The sequence below is a fragment of the Daktulosphaira vitifoliae genome, unplaced genomic scaffold (assembly GCF_025091365.1).
Source record: "Daktulosphaira vitifoliae isolate Bord-2020 unplaced genomic scaffold, ASM2509136v1 Scaffold_1, whole genome shotgun sequence".
NCBI lineage: Eukaryota > Metazoa > Arthropoda > Insecta > Hemiptera > Phylloxeridae > Daktulosphaira > Daktulosphaira vitifoliae.
In genome coordinates this window covers 30049673-30073710 of record NW_026099572.1, presented here as the reverse complement: position 1 = coordinate 30073710, position 24038 = coordinate 30049673, and the positions used below count along the sequence as shown (strand labels likewise).

At 24.2% G+C, this 24038-nt stretch overlaps 1 protein-coding gene across 2 annotated transcripts in view; it reads left to right on the top strand.

Moving 5' to 3' along the window:
- Nucleotides 1-222: 222 nt before the first annotated feature.
- The window catches only part of LOC126895107 (fat-like cadherin-related tumor suppressor homolog), a 122469-nt gene continuing 98653 nt past the window's right edge, over nucleotides 223-24038 (top strand). For both annotated transcript variants that reach the window (XM_050666605.1, XM_050666604.1), the window contains exon 1: nucleotides 223-609. The gene's annotated coding sequence lies outside the window, so the exon portion shown is untranslated. The remainder of the gene's footprint in view (nucleotides 610-24038) is intronic.

Below are 24038 nucleotides of genomic sequence, written 5' to 3'. Positions count from 1 at the left end.
TATAGATAGTTGTTCACAATAAATGGTTACCAAAAAAATAAAAACCTGTTTCTATGTATAATTTGTTAACCACAGGTATGGTGGTCAAAACTTAGTAGTAGAAATGTCGCGACATAATAACGAAAGATCAGCCGGCCGAACGTTGAACAACAAGGTAGAAATACTGAAAACAGCATGTGACCGGCCGGTGAAGCGCACTCAATGGATGGTGGAGAACTGAGTGAAAACATGCGTCAGTAGTCGGCTGTCCGTTATTGCGTTCGGTTCGGTTGTTTCAACCGTCGCCGTCGTTGTCATCGTTAACAACTGCAGTGAGTTATATACGTGTTGTGTTGTGTTGCATTTTTTTGTGTGCAGTGTGGTGCGCATTGTCTTTAGTGTAGTTATACTCGTGTGTTTGTGACGGCTATGTTTGATTTTTTTAATGAGAAGCATTATGTTATTGCCGTTAAATTACACCTCATAAGAACAATAATAAAGTTGTTAAATTGTTGATATCAATTTATAGTGATCACTGTTTGTCGATAAAAATATATAGAAACACATGTTGAACTTTCTATGTTCTTGTAAACCCTTATTAAATTATATCAATGGATTAATACTTAAGAGGTTAGTATTAAAATATATTGAATTTTATGATGCACTAATTTTAATGCGTACTGTTATGTTTCCCGTATGTATTTAATGAGCGATAAGTTTACACGTGCCTCCAGTGGGTGTCAGTTAAAATTTTATGTCTAGACGTCGTAGCGTCTCTTTTCATCGGTTAGGCGCCCAACCGCCTATTTTTTTTGTTTTATATTTATACTTATTACTCAAAATATCCCTGAGTAATTAACAATCCCACTAAAGCGTTCAAAGTGTTGGTGTATTAATGAAAACGTTATCGCCGTTTTCTGTTATGTTTTTAGCAGAATTGTACACAGAAAACCGGTTTAAACGACGTGATCGCACAGGCAGTATGCAGGTTATTCGTCGGTGTAGTTTTATTGAAAAAAAAAAGTAAGCAAAACAATAAAAATACTCATTTTTATAATAACCGTTTTCATGTTATTCTGCAATACTCTTCTTTTTTTATAATTTGAGATTTTAAAAGGAACTAAAATTCACTTCATTTTATAGCATAATATTGAACATTTACTTAGGTTCAATTCCAGTAAGCTAGTCTCCAGCTATTTTCTCCTAAGAACATGTGTTGTCCTTACCAAAAATTTTTTATTCAAGTCGGAAACTATAAAACCTGTCGCTTCCTGTCTAGCTGGTTCAATTTTGTTGTAAAAAAATGAACTAATTTGTTCTGATTTTGCAGTTAATAGCTCGTGCGAGTTATACAATATTTATTAAGTATGAACAATAAAATCTGTTTTTTTATTTGTCAAAGTACTAAACTTCACAAAGATCTGCACATTTTATCAGTTTGTAGTTATTTTAAACAGCTATTTTGTAGTTGATTTTTTATTTAAACAACTCTTGTTATAAGTTCAAAAATCCAGATATCCAGTGTATATTTAATGTAAAATAGCCAACGGTTAGAAAATGTGCTCACTGTTTACTAACAAATACTAAATATATTAGGTCATAATCATTCGTGCACAGCTCATTCTAACATGGACTGTTGTAAGATCTGATAACTGAAGTCTAACCTAGCCGCTGTGCGTTTTATGTAGTGTAGTTTTTCAGGGGTTACTAAACCATTATGCGACTGTATGTGGTCCATTGTTTCTTCCGCTTTGTTTACTATATCAAATAATAAGAATCTAAGCTATTTTTAACAAAAAAATATTATGTCAATAGGTATTCTAATTATGTCAATATCAACTATTAAGTTATTAGATACTCGTATCAGTAATTTTTTGTAACAATTAGTTAATAATTAGTGAACATTTGTCATTTCTTAATTCGACTAGTTTTTGAAATTAATTTTAATGTTCATTTTTATTGTAATCAGTAATTATCGCGTATTTTAAAGCTTCCAATAAATTGTATGATTTGACAATGTATTTACATTTTTGATTAGCAATATGAAAGCTTGCAACAGTTTTTTTAGTGACCTGAAGCAATTAGATTCCTATTTATATTATTTTATCGTATTTGAAACACAACAAAACTAGGTCAATCAAATCTTCTAAATCTTTAATAATTTCAGTATAATCATTGATACTTAATCATTTGACTATTTGTTACAAGTTACAATTGAAATTAAGCAATACTGATATTATATTTTATGTTAAACAATATACATTAATGTATATTATATATATATTTTTTTATATATGCATTCAGTTTTAACATATTGCCTTGTTAAGATTACCGGCACTTGACCAAATTGCTGGTTTTTTTTTTTTATTAAGAATAATGTTCCTATTGCCTTAATATATTTATTATATATAAACGTATTATATATTTAACAATAACAATGAACCATCCGTCACAAATATCCCATCAAACGAGACGGTGCCTTTAGTATCGTCAAACCTTAGTGGCAATTACTGTTCTGAATACATATATAATGTATAATGAATGCTTCCAATTGAGTTTCCGTATTAATGCAGTTGGCGCAATTCCAATGCGCCAACAATTTCCTCTGGATTCAAGTGCTTCGTAGTAAGCTATAGACAATAAATTATATTTTCAAATTCAAAAAAAGAAAAGAATTTCTGCACGCAATCTAATATAGATGCATTTTGCTAAGAAAGTTTCTTACAAAAAATAATCTTATCTTTTAATCATTTTAAGCACTTATGGACATATTCTTAGATATTGGAAGAAAAATAATATCTGCAATATGTGATTTAATTTTTTCCGTTAAAATATTAATATAAATAAATGTAAGGTTAAAATAATAATATTAAATTATAGACATTAAATATTGTGAGTTATACTAGTTAAATTAATAAATAAGTATAAGAATAGGTAGAAATGAAATAACACAAAAATATTTTGTAATTATGTTTAAAAATAAAATATTTATTGTTATAGTTATAAAAACTTTCTTAATTGTTATGAATTAATATTATTTAAAGAATTATTTTTAATTAAATTTAATACATTCATATCTATTATCTAATTAGTATTCCTGATAAGGTAAAATAAATTCTATATTTTATTTTTCATCAGATACGTTTAAATTATATGAAGCATTGTACATTATTTGTATTAGTTTTTTATTTAAAAAAATATGAAACAAAGTAGAAACATATTTTAAATTATTCTCTATTAAATTTTTATAAATTTCTTTGGAAGCCTTAATATTTTGCTTGGATTTTTATAATGAAATTTATTTAACTTTTATATTATTGGGCAATACTAATTTTTTAAATAAATAATATACATGGGTATGTGATTGTTACATTCGTGTTTATCTACATCAAAAACTATATATTCCTTATTTAATATCAAATCAGATGTTCCCTTATTTTTGGTGTATGTAAATTTCCAACTAAAATTTAACAGTGTAAAAAAGCCAATTTCTGACTCGCTCCTCCTAAAAAAGCGCCTATCGAAGTAGTGTTTTCTACACTGTGGCCAAGTTTATTCTTTCTTTAAGTTATAAACTGTACATCTCCTTTCATAAATAATCCTGCTTCTTTATTTGTGTTGTTTAACACTTAGCCAGTTTCTGAATCAGGCATACAACATATTTTGTAGTATTTTCCAATGTATATCTGAAAGTTATCTGAATTTGTTTTTTACTTCTGAATACTCTCTTTCCTATCACAAACGTAATTTTTAAATGAGTACTAAACTAGTACTTTTCCAGATATCAGTAATTTGATAGGAACATTTTTTTGAGGTAGTAGGTTTGGAACTTTTCACATTTTCAGTTAAGTTTTGTTAGATATTCATGATATTCCTTTTTTTATATAAATATTAGTTTTTAGTATAAGTTTTTTTAATAAATTTAAAAAATATGATTTATATTATTAGTGTAGTCCTAAAAAGTTATAAGAAAAAAAATACTACAAAATAGTCACTGTATTATAAGTTACAGAATATATCAGAACATACCGGACCCTACTCTTTATACTTATTTTTATAAATTTCTGATTTTGACAGTTTTTTCCGAACACTATTGGTATATTGTTAACTGTTTTTTTTACTTAATTCGTGAAAAAATACACGAATAATATAAAACTGAAATATATTTTCTTATTTAATACTGTCTGTATTTTATCTTTTAATTAACTATTAGTAATTTAGTAATCATTTAACTATTGAAAAGATCAAAATAGCATTATGTCATTTCGTTTCTATCTTCATTCAAACTTCAAAGTATACATTTTAAACTAAAGTAAAAATGAACTTTAAATTTTATTAATTATTAGGCTTTAACTGGGTTATTTAAACAATTGGTATACATTTATCTTTCTACTTTTAAATTTAGTAGTCCTTTTATCTTGGAATAAATCATTCTTGAAAGTATGTTTCTAATAAGTATTGAAATTTTATTCTTTACACACAGTTTTATTCAAATAAAATAGATTTTTTCTTTGTATTTAATATTATTTTATTATTATTGTATTAAATAAAAACTATCTACAAAAATAGAAATTTAAACTTTAATTAATATGTAATAACTCTTTTTATAATCTATATTAAATGAAACCGCAAAACTTTTTGAGTATCTATTGAATACTTAGGTAAAATAAATTGTTTAAATTTTATATGAAATGATTAACCTAACAATTTTTTTTATACTTGAAAGATGTAAAATTTTATGTTTTAAAATTAAATAAACGTCCACGATGCACACTTATAATGCGTGCATATCAATTTCGTTTATGTTCAAAAATTATTTTATTAGTTTACCACATTTTCTACTCGTTCTTTTATCATATTCGTACCCATCCCGTTGGAAATAAATAAATCCTTTTGTACCGTAACTATTTTTCATATCGTTCATTATATCGCCGACCCCAGAAAATACTAACGATGTGTATTACATGTGTAAAGATCTTTTATTGAATTATATTTTGTGGGTTTATATTTTCTTAGACTATAGTTTTCATTGTACCTTATATTTAAACCTTGAATAATTTCATTTCTATTAACAAATGGCTAGTTCAACGAAGACTGGTGTTGTTATTCCTTTAAACTACGGGTTTTCCCTTAATAAGTATTCAAATGTCTCGTTTTTAAATGTGTAACCAACTGTTGCATTATTTTATTATCTAATAGGAAATAATTTTATCGATAATGAGGTTGAAGCATTTTCATTTTAAACCACCATATGCAATTGAAATTTAATCGCACGAAAAATGAAATGAATTAAAGAAAAACTACTTATCTTTGCCCTTAAAACTTTTCATTTTTGTTTTTACTTCAAAATAAATTAACAAACCACGTTTTTTTGTATTATGTGTGTGATGACACAGAATTGTAATCTTTATAAAATATACACACATTTTGCATTTAAATACATTAAACAATTAAATTGTGAATTAGTGGTTAAGATTTACAATTGGCCAACCCCAAGTAGTTGGGATTAAGGCGAGGAAGAAGAAGAAGAGTGGTTAAGAATTACAACTATTTTGATCACAATTTAAAAAATAAATAATAATAATAATAACTTTAATTTTTATTAATTAACGAATATTGTAATACCTAATAATTACCCTTCTTGGCATTTTATTTAAAATAAGTAATATTCGGTATAATATATTTTATACAAAATTAAATAATTAAAATCTGTTACTTGTTGAATAACTCACTAGTGAGTTTTTAAAAATTAAGTACACATTGTATTTCAAACAAAGGGCCTGAAATTATCTAAAAATATTCAGTTAGAATAAAATTTTTCTTGGAGTTTTTGAATACCTCTTTTTGGCAACTGAATATAGTAGCTCTTAGACAAAAAAAAAATATAGAGCACACGTAGTAATTATTTTATTTCTGTTGGTGTGACGGATTTTTAAAAAAATAGTGTTATTATAAGCATAGGCGTAGGGTAGTTAAATTGTAAACCTCTAGTCCTCATCATTTACGCCAATGGTTATAAGGTAATATAAAAACGAAAAAAATAATGAATCTTCATAAATTATGTGTCGTGATAAAATTAGATGAAATACGAGATAAGGACTAGTGTTATAAAAATGTTTTTTTAAAGACAATATAAATCCAGTTATTATGCATTTATTAAATTTTTTAAGACCACTTCCGAGACAATCATTTTCATGAAAAAATATAAGTATCACAAGAATATATTTTGTTCTAAGGAAAGTGATCGCTCTACGTCTTCCAAAACTAAAATTCTAATTAATATGCACTGTAAAGTGCTATGAAAAACTAACATTAATATCTATTTATCTTTGATGTACTCAAAATGACTAAACTAAACTTTATAAATACGTAAATTCCCAAGAATTCAAAAAATTTTTTAGTCTTTGAAATGTTTTTGGTCAACATTTGGTTACAAAAACTTGTTCGATCTTCATCCCATGAAATATTTATGAGAGGCTGTGAACGAATACAAAATTGGTACTATTACGTAGCATTCGTAAAATTCTTAGATTATTAATATATTTTTTTTTATTTCTTCGTTTTGATTTATGTTTATATATTTAAGCAACGAAATAAATATTAAATTTATTAAATAAATATAATATGAAAATAATTTTTTTAAATTTAGTAAGAAATTTGTATTTGTTTATTAATACTTTTATGATCAATTTAAAGTATTACCTTAATAATCTTAGTATTTACTACCCATAAATGACTTATTGATTTATTACTCATTATTATATTTTTTTTTTGTATCAACTTTATTAAAATATAAGTTCAATGTTCGTTTTTTGTTAACAGCTATAATATATCTAAATTAAAACTAATAGATTGACCCTTTTACACTATAGCCGGGTTCCCACATGTACATGACAAATTATAATGATCATATTATACATATTTTAACATGTATTAATCAAATTATCTGATGGACTTTTTTTAAATAATTTTAGTATATGCCAAAATATACATTACTATAGAATTCGTTTTCGAAAAATGTTTATTAATATTAATGATTTTTTTCAATTGTCAATTTATACATTCATACATAAACACTTCAAATTTAGGTTTTTATTTTTAATAAAAAAAAATAATAATTCTTATAATCGAAGATTTTTTGCTCTTAGTATTACTGTGTTATTCAAAATTATTGTATATAGTCGTAATAGAGTTAAATTTCAAATCATTCATTAGTTTTAAGTTTCATTTTTAGTTCGTTTAAATTTATAATTGTTTTCAATTAAAAATTCTATTTGTTTCATTCTAAAATTAGTATAGGTTAATAATATGAACTTAACTCAGCCTATATGGTGACCCAACGTGTAAAATATATATGAACTATTGGTGAATTCATGAATATGCCTAACTCTTTGTGTATAATGCTAAAATATAATGTAAGTATTGTAAAGCATTATTAACCATAAGATTGAATATTAATTGTATATTATTAAAACTACACGTTTATGTAAGTTAAAAATTATACACATAATATAGTTTTATGAGAAATTATGTTAACCATAGAAATTTTCAGAGTTATGCATTATTTTTATGTATGGTTTTTGTTTATAGATATTACAAAAAAACTTGGTAACTATAAGTATATAGCATATTTTGGATGTATGATGAACAATACTTTTTTAAGTATCTAATTTTCGCTTTAATCATAATTTATTTAGAATTTTTACTATTTAACGTATTGATTGTCCTTTTTATCTATCGTGAATTTGTATTCTGCATTCTAAAATAATTAACCATTGAAATAATGGAATTACTGAATGAATTTGACTACAAAGTACAAGGTTTCGGATGAATAAAATATTTGTTAATTTTTCTGCTACCCGTTTATTTTTACTAGACACGGAGTAATTCAAGTAATTTTGACGCAATTTTCCTTTGGTTTCTATTCGTTGGCTAAGTCTTAGACAATTATACATTTTTGATAATCAATATTATTAGTACTATCATTAGATTATGACGACTTATAATAATTTTATAAGAATAAAATCAAGACTTTAAGTTACATTTTAGCTTGAATTCAATTACACTAAAATTCAATTAACGTTTGTTCTTAACTCAATAACTAATCAAAATATTATGTTTAATTAATTATTTAATTAATGAATACATTGACTTAATGCATAATTCGTTGAATTTAGTTGATTCAATCATGTTATTATTGAAAATTAATGTGTTATGTAAATACCTCAGTAGCTTCTTTGACTGTGTTTTATATTAGATCACATATTCACATATTATATCTTCATAATCTATTTCAGAAAATTAAGATCATAAATAATGAATAAATTGATAATAATAAAAAAGGTTTACCTATGAAAAGTAACTGGCGATTCAGTTATGTGTAAAATATAAAATAACAATAAAGTTTAAATAGTAATCTATAGAAACTAGGATTTATAAATACCATTTCAATTGTCCTAGACTGTTTACGTTATGAACTATTTTTTTTTCACGATAAAAAAACGTTATTTGTTATATAGTTTTTGTTTTACTCTTGTTTGGAACTAATGAAGTTTACCTTAATAATCAAATGATTTATAATAATTATAAATCATGTAAAATTAAATTTTTCTATGATACTCATTGAATGTGAAACATCCTTGTCAAATTGCTGAAGTTATGTCATGGTCTATAAAATATCAAATATATTTAAAGGAATACTTTTACTTTTATAATGCTTTAAATAACCTTAGAAGTTAAATGTGTTATAAATAATAACTTTATTACATGTATCATATGCATAATAAATGTGTTTTTTGATTAGAATTGTTCAATTTGACAAAATATTATGAAAATCTGATTATCTTGAAAATTAAGTACGTGTAATAGTACATAGTAAATGTGATTACTTTTTTATTATTTAATACAAAAAGTGTACATGTATAATTATTGAAACGTAAATATTTTTTGTTTATACTGTCAACTATGTTTTTTCGAAAAAGTCGCTTTAAAAATAAATCTATCATCTACAGGTTTTTAATGTCTATCAGTAAACAGTGTATCAAATTCTAGTAATTTCAATTGTTTGAGACAAATTTTTAAAACTACTTTTTTTATACTTTGATCAGCCAAATGTGTTTTTTTTTGTTTGCAAAAATATTACAAATGTAAACGCTACAAACAATAAAATTCAATTTCCCGAACGAAAAACAGAAAAAATAATCTATTTTCTCTATTTTGATCCGTTTTCTCTTTCATAGTTTTATCTTTCCGAAGTTGATCCACTTTCCTTATTTACAGTCTTGATACATTTATATGTATGATTTGGCTTTTTTCTAATGATTCGATTCCTATTTTATTTCTGTATTGATGTATGTTTCATTTTTATTTTATGTTTGAGGCGTGTATAAAATAAAAAAATATATAAATTTATTTAATACTATCAATGCAGTCTCAATCAGCTTGAAAATTCTAAATATCACGTTATGGTCGCTAATCCTTTTGTGACACTATAATATTAGTCTCTTGCTTGTTTCTAAAATAATGTAAGTTATCATTTAAAAGCTTAATTTTGATTGTTTCTCTAAGTTATAATATAATCATACTAAAACATTCTTTAAAAGATAGCTGTTAAACTGTTAATAATATTTGTTTTTAAATATATTACCCATATTATTTATCGTATTTCTAACTATTGTATTTTTAGAAATGAAAATATTTTGATAGCTGTTAATTTTTTAAATCTTAACGTGATTATTTATTAAGATGTACTTATCCTAAATATTCTATCGAAAAAACTTATAAAAAAAAAGGTTTGTTCTAATATTTTCTTTTCATAATTTAAATATTCAAATGTTAATGTTTTTTATTAAAATTTACACAGAAAAATTAAATCAAGATATATCCATTAATAACAACCTTCTCTTCTTCTTGATGTTTTCCATTTCAATTGATTATGAAAAACGAAGGTATGACCATGAACTTTTAGGTCACTAAATTATACCATTTACATATTGATATCAGATTATGAGTACAACCAAAATTGCATCAACGTATTGACCTGTTGTTACCACCTTACAACTTATCTTGTATGAAACTAATTAATCACCGAAAAGCAGGACAAGAAAACACTATAAATAACGTTATAATTATATAGTTTAAAACAAAAATTTTTGTCTAAACAAAATCAAAAATAAGTTATTTTCAAACGTTATATTTAAAAAAAATATCTATGTAAGAAAAATTTAGTCATTTGCCTAGAATAAAAACTGCATGTAATATTGAAAAATGTTTTTAAAAAGTTTAATAACGTTGTTATATTGAAAACGTTAAAAAGTTGAACAACGTTAAATTTATTATAAAATAATATTATAACATTACATAAAATTTTTTTTCAATACGACCCCGCTTTAGAGTAAAAAATCTTATTTAGTCACTCACATTTTTAATTTTTTATCTATATATATTTATATACAGAGTGTTCAGTAAGTTAGGAAACAGTTAAATTGTTACAAACAATGAGTACAATAGAAATTCGTTTCCTTATTTACTGAACACTCTGTATAAATACACACACATACATACATATAAAATTTAATATAACTACAAATTAAATATACATTTATTTGTATTCATTTATATAACATTATTATTTTAAAATGTATTTATATATTTAATTTTTAAATTAACGTATTAAATTCACTATATTATAATACTTATGTTAATTTATTATTTTAAAGTAAATTAAAAAAATATTATTTTTATGAATATTATTGCAATATTTTAAAAATCTGTCAGAGAGATAACTAATAAATCTTAAATTTACGTGAAAGACTAAACATAACAATTATACTATACAAAATAAGCATAGTAATCATTTATATTCCTTATCAATGAAACTGTATATGTTTATATTCTTCTGGCAAGTGTTCTACACACATAAGAGCGATCAGTGTTTACTTAGTATAATATAATTCGAATATTTTATTAACGAACTTATTTATTTGTAAAAAATGAAATGTAGTGATTAGATAACTCCTAATAGACTTTTTTGTTTGGTCATTATTGATTGTATAAAACAAAATACATCCGGTTAGCAAAATGACAATATAAGCGAAATAGAACGAAGTATTTTATGTATTGATATTTTGTTTATAAATTTAAGATTTTGTTATAAGTTGACATTTTAATTTGTAATTTACAATTATAATATAATTATCATGATAATTCCCATTGAAATATGATTTTGAAATCGACTGAATATAATTATATTAAATATAAAATTTTATATTTAATAACCCAAAAAATTACTTTAAGTAGTATTAATTAAATAATTATTTATTAAAGCAAGTTTATTTAAAATATAAGCGATTATTAATTAAGACAAGTTTATTATTTTCGCGGAAAAAGAAAATGTGTTTTACAATAGTTAACAAATTACATTTTAGCATTTATGTAACAAAATTGATCCGTTATTATCTTTTATTAGTACAGATATTTTATTTGAGTATTTAGTTTAAATGCAATAAAATTTTATTAAAATGCTTAAATGTTAGTACTTTGAAAAAAAAAATCATAAGTATAACTTAAAAGATATTTTAATAATTTATAAAACCAATGGTATTTAATATTATTTCGTAATTATTTATTTTTACGGTATGCTTCTTTGATGGCAATTCAGTCATAAATATTATCATTAATAATAATCATAATAAACACTAATGTTTATTCAATTACTGAAAATACAGTAATATAACTTTAGTAAATATGCTCATTAGTAGTATTTATATTAATTCTTATACATTTATTTTAACTAAAGCTAAAATTTAAAGAGTTTATTAATATTAAATTACTTTATGCCATTTGTAGGTCAGTATTTTTTTTTCTTTTTTAGATATTTGATTTAAAAACTATGTTGAATTTGAATTTCCTATTTTTATGTTTTGTTATAAATATTATATTAAATGCAGTGCGAGGACAAGAAAATATACTGTCCAAAATTTATTTAGGGCAAAATTAGAGTAAAATCGAACGCGGGTGTGGAACGATCATTGACGAAATCTGTTCTCACGGTACACGTAGGGAAAAATAACCAATCGAAATTTCTATTGTTGTTTCCCTTTCCATAAACGAATTATATCCAATAGCTTACGCGAACCATGAAACTCGCTTTATTTGCCAGATGTACAACGACAAAAACAGGGAAGTAGGACCAAAAACCTAGCTAGCATACTCCTTAGTATATTTATGAATGTTCGTGTGTGCTTAATATAGTCATAATAGTTTTTATAAGAAAACATCCCTCTTTGCCTTAAGCGAAATACTATGTATAAAACGAAATTGAATAGTAGGGATTAGGAGTGGTAGAGTATGAGATGTAAAATAAAAATACATGGATACACCTGTCTTGATGACACGCTCCCTTGTTGCAACATAACAACGGCAATAACACAAAGACTGGTTTTATGACTCTTCTTTTTTATACGTGAGATTTTTTGTCGGATACAACCTCAAATTCTTGTATTGAAGTACATCTTGTTAAAATTTTTGGGATCATAATATTGAGGATTAGAATTATAAATCAAATATAAGCAAATTAAAATATGTAATTGTGCTTATAGATGATTTATATTTAGGTAATTGTTTAAAAAAACAATTCAGAAATATTTTATAGTTATCGTGTATTCAATTAATTTTATAGCGCACTTATTAGAAGAGATCTATTGTGATGCCTTTATACAAAAATAAATTAGTATGTACTGTCTAAACAAAAGGATTTATGCAAAAGAGTTATATAAGTTAAAAAAATAAAAACTTATAATTTTATTCTTTCTGGTTATTGTACCTACAGGTAAATTTAAATTCAATATTTTTTACTCGTATTTCACGTTCAGAAAAAGTTTATAAAATAAAAAACCACGACTAATTGCAAACATTGTTTTCCACTGTTTTCCACTGTCTATATTCTATTGTTTTCGTCTCGGTTTAACTTCCTAAAGGCTCTTTCAATTCTCAAGAACGGATACTGCAATTTTTTTTAACATCAATATTGACATATGTAATACATAATTTTTTACAAGTTTAAAATTAACTTAAAATATACGGTTACTTAAATTAATCTTTAATTTTATTTTACTTCCGTAGTTATTGAAAAAATATCTTTTTGTTACGTAAAATTCTGATAAGTTAAACATATGAAAATCCTGTCATTTGCGAATGAAAAATGGCAACTTTTTCTGTATTCTTGAAGTTTTCAGTATTAAGAAACATGACTTGTAATCCATTTTTGTTTATCTCGAGAGACCTTTAAAGGTTTACATATTCATACAGAATAACGTATTATGGATATTAAAAATATAAAAATTATATTTATTCAGGTTTTTTAACTTTACGTCGTCTCAATTAGCTTGGCGTAACTGATACATTGACAACGATTTTATTTATAAAATTATTTCAAAACAAAACATTAATTAATAATTAAATAATTAATCCAACATTTATTACTTTTTATTTATATTAGAACAATAGTAATTACTTCAATGTATTTTCCATTATTTTACTGTTTTTTTTTTTTTTTTTTTAAATTTAATTAATTATATGCATTTATTATAATGTTGCGTTGCGATTAACATGAGGAACAGAGAATTTAAATATTTTACAATTTCACGGGGACAGTGATGAAATATTTGTGGAATTCAAAGGCGGTGTGAAGAATAAAGACTAAGTAATTGTGCTTTATAGCGGTTATTGTATTTGGTGAGAACCCTGTTGACTATGCATAGTTATAACGATTTATACAAATGTCAGCGTGTGTAATGATTACTGGAATACACATAAATATTATTTGTGTACGGAATATATGAATGCCAAAAAGTCGACTGTTACAATAAGCTTTCAACGTGATGACCTACGTCATTTCCATTGTCGTGAAATGAGTATTGTGAATTGCGCCTCTATGCTTTTCGATGATTGAGACTAGGCAGAGGAACGTATTTTTAATGATATTGGTCAAATAGGCTTTTAACCATTACATTCATTTTAAATATATTTGATCATTTTTTGTCTGTCAGATCGGATTTTTTGGTTCTTAAAGGGATAACAACTGACTTTTAATTGATATCGTTAACAAATAAAGATAATTAAGTTCATCAATTTATAGTAAAAAAAACACACTCGTTTTAAATTTAATTTCCTTTATTCCTGTGTAGATTGAATGTTGTCGTTATCCATTGATATAACTAGTTCGGTAATAAGATTCAAGTAGTATACTTGAATATGGTCGGTCTATTATTTCATCGGAATTTCATTGTTGCCTTCTGGTCGTTGATCTTTATTGTACATCATTGACAAATGAGTGTTAGCATTACACTTAAATTACCCGACGTTTTATCACAAATGTTTGCGTCTTTTTATACAAAAAATTTTACTTTAGTCTAAAGTTTGTCTATTTATACTAAAGTTAGAACCAGAAAATTGTTACATAGGTCTGAATATTACTAAGTATTTATCTTATTTATATTTTTTAAAAAAATATTTTTAGCCTCGTCAGAGCACAATTACATTTGTTCTGAAAGGGTTTAAATGGATCTACTTTGCTGATACAATAGTAACTAACATTCCCAAAAACCACACATGCATTGTTTAAATTCTAGTAGCCAAGCTGATTATAATATTTGTCTATAACAAAGTATATATTCAAAGTATTTAGTGTTTTAGAATTTCGTTTTAAGAGTTATATGAAGTATATACTTCAGTAAATGTTATTAAATAAAATATATATATGAATCTTTTAACAAACAAACTATCAGCTTTTTTTTCTATCAAGATATAATTTTATTTTAAAAAATTCTTGCTGATAAAATGAACTCAAATACACAATATATTTATATAAATATTTAATTTTACCTCGTGATCTTTTTATAAAAAGAGTAAACTAAAATGGTTTTTTTTTTGTTTCTGGTCCATAAAAGTAAACTATCATTTTTTATTAATAAAAGGAAATATCTTTGTCAATGTGATTATTTTTTATTAGTATTGTTCATTTATTAATTTATTTAATATTTTATTTAAATGTAAAATTACATTAAAGATATTAAACTCCAAAAGCGTAAAAAAAATAAAATTACTAAAAATTCGCGCATACGTATTCGGGAACAATATTACCGTTATCAACATTAAACACACATTGTATAGTGAATATAAAATTAATCATACATACTTATAAAAATATATAAATTTATTTAATAATTTTTAGTTGTTTTTTATGTAATATATTTTATAGAAATCATAACAAAATGAAGTTACAGGAATTAAGTAATGTTGAAAGTAGCAAATGTACATATTTTTCTTAAAAATAAAAGGTTGTTTTACTGCTAGTGGGATATTTAAAAAGTCTTTGTTAGTTTTAAATACTATATAAATCAAAGTGAATTTTTTCAAGGGCTAAAATAGTTGATTTTATTTTAAATACGATAAATTCATAACTACCACAATAGAACATGTGCAAGATTCAATATGTATAGGTAGCCCATGATTATATATAATTTTTAAAAACATACTAACGAATAAATAGTTATGTTTACTCGTGTTTAGGACTTATAATATTCATAAGCATAACTAAAGTACCTATAAAATAGGCGTTTTAACATTGTTAGATAAATTACTAAACAAATAACGAATTGTTCAACAACCACACCTATCCCCATTAAAAATTATTCACAAAATATTTTTATCTTAAAAATTGTTCTTTTTAATTTTATTATAATATTTTTTAATGTCGGATGTTAGTCGAGTTAAATTATTTTTATATGATTGAGAACAATGGCGTTGTCAGGATATCATAATGTGATAAGATGTAGTAAAAAAAATCTACACATTTCTATATTTTGGACCTTTATTTTTTTTGTTCATCACTTATTTTAGAGAATATACTATGTAATATAATGAATAATGCTGTCAATAATTGAGACTGGGGAGATGGCTTCCTTGGTTACGAAATTGATTGAGAAAAACTCACTTGCTGTAAAATTTTAATGTCAGATAATTAATATCTGAATAATTGTTCTAAATAAAATGTCCTTAATTAAAGTCTTAATGAAATGTTATTATATTTTGCTAAAGTATTGATGTTCATAGCTAAGTATTGGAATTACAGCAGCTGACTCTAAATAATGCTATATTAATATTATATTCTAAGAACGTTATAATATAGAATTGTCAATGTAAAGCTACTTGGTGTTAGCTCTCTTTTCCACTTCTACTTTAAAACTTTTCTTATTCCTAGAAAATACGCGTAATACTGGCAACCTTCTACTTTATTTTGCGTAATGTATACTTATATAAAACTATAGTTTCATTTAAGTATGAAAATATATTTTCTGACTACTTATCCATCAAGTAATAATATAAAACTTTTATCGGATTTTATTTCTCAATATAAATTAGTTTTAAATAATAATTTGTTTTTTTAAAAAAATGTCTTAAAAAGTTATTTTCCATCTAATTCACACTTAATTTTTGATTTTTAAAAGACTTAGAAAAAAATGCATAATATGTTCCATTTTATTATTAATATGGATAAATTTTTCTTTATATTTTAATTGGCGACCACCACATTATATTAAATTGTTCTTCTCGATATTAATATAATATTTCTTCTTTACTATATATACATACTATAGTAAGTAAATTATTATCATTTGATAGATAATTTTAGATAAAAACATATACACGTATTATACACGTATTATTCAAATTATTTTTATTTTTTTATACATATTTTTGTTATGAATTAAGAATTTTCCCATTCTTGGGTGGCTATTCATATTTATGAGACAAACAGTACTGAAACGCCTTTTGCATTTTAATCAGATATTTGGTGTTAAAGGGAATGCATATGTTTTGTACTTACATACTATTGCATACTTATACGCAAGAAAATACAATTATAATGAGAAGATATTTATTATTACATTATTAAATTAATTCAAAAATTAATAAATTAATCTGACTTGTTTTCTAATTTACAAAGTTTTTGATAAAATAAAGAATTTTTTAGTATTCTAAAAACACAAATTTGAACCTATTAAAAATAAAATTTCAACTATCAATCAAAAATAATTTTAATTAATAATGTGGCTATTATTATTTTGATATCCTTAGAATAATACACTTAAGTTTAGTTAACAGTTTTTTTTTTTTTTAAAGTCATTAAACTTTAATTTAAAAATAAAATATAACGATATTTATATCGTAATTTGTTTTTAAAGAGGATAAATAAAAAATTGATATTGTACTGTTTTAAATTTTAATTATAACGTAAGATTTTAATTAGATTAGAAATGTATCAATTTTGTAATTACACGAGGACAAAAGTTCTCTTAATTAAAAAAAAATATATTTTATATACTTCTACATTGAAAATTATCTGATTTTACTGTATATATATATATATAAATAAATTTTTTTTTTTAATTAAATATTTAGTCTACTTTAATTAATTAATTGTAAAAAAATTCTAATTTGACAATTTTTAATAATTAAAAATTGTAGTAAAAAAATTATTTTTTACTACTTGTTTATTTTTATAAAAAAAAAAAATCAAGATGTAAAAGTTGTGTAATACCTTTGAATATTTCTAAATTATTAATTTTTTTTCATTTAATGCACTTGAATTTTTTCTATTGCATATAATTAATCGTTATGTATAATCCGATAAAACGATGTTTTGTTTAAAATGTATTGTCATTGTAAATATTTAATTTAAATGTTAATTGAAATTTTTTGTCTAAAAATATTCATGCTCTCTTATTGCACTCCGTGGAAATGTTTTTGCATGATATACTTTGTTTGAAAATACATAAATAGACATAATTACTTTTTCCTACGCTCATAATTTAATGTAATGGCATTATTTTTGCTTTCATAAATAATATTAGCAATATTATAGAAGAATATTATTTATTTCAATACATTGCACTAGTATTTATTCTTATTATAGTTGAATTGTCTCAAATAATTATTAGTTAATCTTTCAGATGTAATATTGTAGGGTAATTATTTGGAATATGGGAATCATCGTATACTTCTACCAATAAATATTTAATATACAAGAGTAATGTTATCTTAAAGGCAAGTTAAAAAATTCCAATCTATGCATATTCTCCATAGTATATTCTAAATTGCGCTTATAAAGTATAACCTGATTTTGAGTTTTTCAATATTTCTGAACTGAATACTCTATTATGTCATACTTTTTTTGTATCTGAGTGGATTGCTACCGTTTCTGATAAGGTATTTTAATATATTTCACTTTAAAAATGTTAAAAGCTCAAGTTTTCACATTTTGTAAATTATAACTCACAATTCCATTTCAAGTTATTTTAGTCAACTATAGATAAAAGACTAGAAATAGGTACTTCAGCTTCTCCAAGTTGATACCTATAAATTTTAATTACATCTCTTAAAGAAAATTAACGCCATAAAAACTTAAAATTCTATAAAAATACAACTTATATTAAGACCAATTGGTAAAAAGCTCATTAATTATTTTTAGAAATATTAAACAATTTGCTCCACCAATTTGCACCTATGTATGTGAAATTAATTAAAATAAATTTTAGAAGTTAATTATTTTTATGATTGTTATCCGAAGTTTTAATTTCCCTTTTCTAATATTTTAAATGAAACAAACTTCAATAGCCTTTAAATCATTTACATTTGTATAGTTAGGTTGGTGTTCGACCTGTATTAGGCGTAGATATTAGGCATATTTGATAATATATATCGCTGACATAATAGGGTATGAGTTTTTTATATTGTGACCGTATTATTTAGGTTCGTATTCTTAATTAATAAGAAACGATTTATTGTAGTTAATCACATTGCCATCTCGCATATCTGATATTTGAACGTCTGCGTGACTTCCATTTGATAACCTATGGAAGTCACTTTGCGACATCGTAAATGAGATAAAAAGGGTCACATAAAGACGTCTTAGCGACTACTATAGACACTAGAATATGAAATCACATTTTCCGCCGTGACGTTTCCGAGACGAATTTTGCACATAGGGAACTGTCTGAATATTCGTAGTTTTAAGTCTATATTTGACAATTTTTATTTTAGTTTTAGTTATATTTTATTTTTAAATTAAAGTTTAATGACTAAATTTTGCTTTGTTGTAACTAATGAATTTCTTTTATGTTTTCACACAACTGAAACTTAAATTTTGATTATTTCGTCGGTTTTTTCGTAAGCTCATAATTTGTCTATTACTTTTGTGGACATGATTTTTATAAGTTTAATATTTTCATAAAAAAATGTTCAATAGAAAGCAATAATATTTAGTAGTTATTTCGACATTTTCAGTATCTATTTTGTCATTAAATAACTCATAAAAAGTTGAACAATTCTAGGTATAACAACAAACTTAAAAAGATGCACTCAATGAAAAGTGGAATCATATATAACGACAATATTGAACTAGTTTCATTTAGGATATCCACTCAAAATTACTTTTAAAATAGTACAAAATTCTTTTTCTGATAGGGTATTTAAAAATTTGTTTAGAAATTTCAACATTTTATTCTATTGTTTTATAAAAAGACGTTGCATTATATAGGAATGAACTTTAACTGAAAAATATATTTATTACTCCAAAAGAATATGATACTTAAAGTTTATTTTAAACAATAATATTAGTTATAATGTGTAAAACAAAGAAACATTTTTGAGACTAGTTTTGTTGATAAAATACGTGCTTGGAATGTGTTAATGAGAGTTTGTAAGATCAAGAACTTAGTCTTCCGGCTGTTCGATTAGCTAACATAAAAATTAGTAACTACTCCAATTTCCGATTAATTTTAGTTATTTCACTTTTCTATAAAAATCAAATTTTTAAAAATAAATCATATTATAATTATTTAATATATAATGATCATAAAAAAGTCATCGCATAATAACTTAGATATATTACAATAAAAATATAACATTTATACATGTTTAGTATAGAACTTTATTAAATCTATTTCATGCGGTCTTTTGTTGTCTACTTCTCACCACCTGCATTGACAGTTTTTGTTGGCTCGCTACCATTTTAATTTTCAAATGAAAAATCGGTCTGCGACCTTAGTCGTTTTGTTGTAATATTCTCTGAAATGTCATTTATCGAATTGCTTTAAATTCAGCCATATTCTATCGCTGTGTTATATATATTCGTAAATACATTTTCAAGATGACGTTTTATAAAACTTGTGGTTTATAAAATAAATACCACCAACTGTCAAGTATTTGCTTTAAAGTTATTGATTAAAAAGTTAAATCCACTACAACGTGGTATATATGTATGTATTAAGTATAATTCATAATAATGTATTATGTATTAAATATTAATATTATTATATTTTAAATTTTTGGACTAAATAATTTAACTTCATGATATCCCAAGTTTATTAAATCCTAGTGTTTAAGATATTTTTGCTGATTATTTATCAAAATCCCATGGTTAATTAGTAAACTGTGGCCACGATACTAATATTTATTACAATGGAATACTAAAAAAATAATATGTGGTATCATTTTTTTAAACTGAATTATTCAGTTATATTGAATAGGTACTATTAATAATATATAATTTAAATTTCTTTATTGGGAAAACCAAGTTTAAAAAAAAGAAAAATCTATCGTTCAGCAAGCTTTTCTTAAAAAAATTATTGTTATAATGTGTATTGACATTGTCGATTGATTAGACTAATCAAGCGGTATACATTAAGAGTATCATTTAATTTTAATCAACAGTTGAGTAAATGTTTCCATAGCTACTGAAATATTTATGTATCAATTGTAATTTATGTCGTGTAGTATAATTATAATTATTTGATTTAATGAAACATATCAATAATCTGTATTCAGTTTTGTATTTATGTTTTAGTGTACCCATGAGACATTATTAGTAGATATCAAATTAATTATTTTTCAATATTAACATGTGATTATTATTAATTTTTAACTGCACATTTAAATTAACTGATTAAATAGTGCTATAGGTAATTTGTCTTTTTCAATGTTATTTTTGAGTTACGTTAATTTATTAGAAATTTTGTGATATCGATGAGCAAATATACTATGACTTGAGCTATACAATACTACGGTCGAAGTGTATTGTTTTGTAAATCTATTATTGTCCATTTTTTTTACAATATATTTCGCGTGTCATGTAAGCTATTTTTTAAAATCATGATAAGCAGCCTTTAAACAAACCTACTCATATCCAGAACCGACTGAAGTATTTCCGAAGTGCGTAAATAATAGTTGAAAATTAATTCTTGGTCACTAACGCCACTTTCACTTTTATTTATTTTTTTTGTGATTTTCGTGTGTAACCGAAATAGACAAATGCGATCGAATAATAAATGAGGTATTATAAAGCTTCCTATATTATCCTCTCTATCTAATACACCGTTGTATTGTAGACTACTACTATTTTTTTTTTCAGAGGTGCTTATGACGAAATATCGCTGTGTTGTTGATGGTAAACGCAAATTTATCTGTAGAGGGAAAAATTCAATCTTATTATAACCAATACCACTCTATTATATTCAATTTTATTTTATTCAGTGATTCCACAAATATCTATAAAAATATTTGAGAATGTTATAAAACTTGCATAACCTGACATTAATCTAACATGAAACACTAGATATTGAGGTAGAACCCTTAAAAAAGAATGTCTTTTTTTGTCATCGGTATACATGTTGCAATGAAAGTGAAAAATTGCTTATTGTAATAACACCCTAACTAAGTGTACTATGTCCAGTGTTTCAATGACATGTGAATAATAATGATACACTAGATCAGGAATTGTAACAATAACCTAAACGAATGGATGGGCTAAGTAAATTAAATAAAAATTATAACGATTGAGACAATTAATTTTAGTTGTTATTTTTCGATACACAAAAAGTCGAATATTTTTAAATTGATATTATTTGGTATTATTCCTTTCAAAATATTTAAAAATTACAATTACATTTATTTATTAGTTTTAGCTAATAAATAAACTTCGATGCGAAGTTAACAAGGTTATAATTTTACTATGATGTGTTTTTTATTAATTAATTAATTTTTTTGTTGTGTCTGTTACTACTTTCAGCTCTCACCGAACCAATTTCTTTCAACAAATACGTCAAAAAATCACAATTCATATCTAGTCGAAGGCATTACCCTCAAAAATTAAAAATAATTCCCTCGTTTCCTGTAAATGGGGAAAATCTTCAAAAAATTACAAATTGAAAAATTTCTAATTTTCGTCATTTTTTTACTTAAAACTGCCATAACTTTTTTAAAAATGACCAGATCAATGTAATTTTTTTTTAATCTGACCCTTTACCTGCCCCAGAGGGGGGTTCAAAACTTATAATGCATATAGAAAAATTAATTTTTTCAACTTTTGATAGTGTTCAGGAAAGTTTGACACTTATATATACCTTAAACTAAAGCTAATGTAATACACTTCATAATAAAAAAAAACAAAAATTTCGAACTTTATTTTATTTTCATGGTGAAAATGGCTACCGTATGCTACTTTTGTGTTAAAATTCTCGATTTTATATTTTACATTTTTAACTTTATATTTCTATAACTTTTCGAAAAATGTATAGATAAATACAATTTTTTTGTAAAATAATATTTATTTACTTCTTTCATTTGACATAATTTTTTTTTAAATCTGACCATTTCCCTTAATACAGTGGGGGTTCAAAACTTAAAAGTTCATAGAGAAAGTAGAACTTTTTCAACTTAATTTTTGATAGTATTTCGGAAATACTGACACTTTTATATATATCTCAAATTAAAGCTTATGTAATATAATTTATTATGAAAAAAAAAAATATCGGACTTATTTTGTTTTCATGGTGAAAACAGACAACAAAGGTAATAAAAAAAAACCCAGCACAGGGGGGTCGCGGCACAGTGGTGACGTGGCATAGTTGGATCAAGTAAATGATATCTGACAGTGATTAAAATCACTATCAAAAATAAACGCTTCGATGCAAATCTTTAGATAGTGTTTAATTTTAAAAAAATTGGTGTTTTATTCCAAAAGCTACTTGATCTGCTGGTTCCTTATTAATATCCTGATTAAGATAAAGTATGTCGAATGAAAAAGGGTTTATTAAAAAATATTATTTCTCATAAAAAAATTGTGTGGATCCATAAACTTTTCAATAAGTTATAGCATTATAAAGTTAAATATAATATAAATAATAAAATCGAGAATTTTCACACGAAAATAGCATTCGGTAGCCATTTTCGCCGTGAAGACAAGTCCAGAGGTCAAATTTTTTTTTTTCAAATTAAAGTATATTACATTAGCTTTAATTTAAGATATATATAAAAGTGTCAGACCTTCCGGAACATTTTCAAAAGTTATGTTGAAAAAGTAAATTTTTTGTGAAAAAGTTGTCATTTTAAATCCCCCCCTGTGGGCAGGTTAAGTGTCAGATTTACAAAAAAAATATACCAAATGATAAGTAAAGACATCAAGCATCTATATAAAAAAAAATTATATTGATATGTTCATTTTTGAAAAAGTTAGAGCATTATTAAGTTAAAAATATAAAAAAAAATTATTTTACAAAAATCGTAATTTTTTATTAACTTTGATGTCAACTTTCACCACGAAGACAAGTCCAGAGGTCAAATTTTTTTTTTTCAAATTAAAGTATATTACATTAGCTTTAATTTAAGATATATATAAAAGTGTCAGACCTTCCGGAACATTTTCAAAAGTTAAGTTGAAAAAGTTAATTTTTTGTGAAAAAGTTGTCATTTTAAATCCCCCCCTGTGGGCAGGTTAAGTGTCAGATTTACAAAAAAAATATACCAAATGATAGGTAAAGACATCAAGCATCTATATAAAAAAAATTTACATTGAGATATGTTCATTTTTGAAAAAGTTACGGCAGTTTTTAGTAAAAAAATTGAAAAAATTTCGAAAATTAGCGATTTTTAAATTTGTAATTTTTTTGGAGGTTTCCCCCATTTACGGGGAACGAGGGAAATTTTTTCAATTTTGAAGG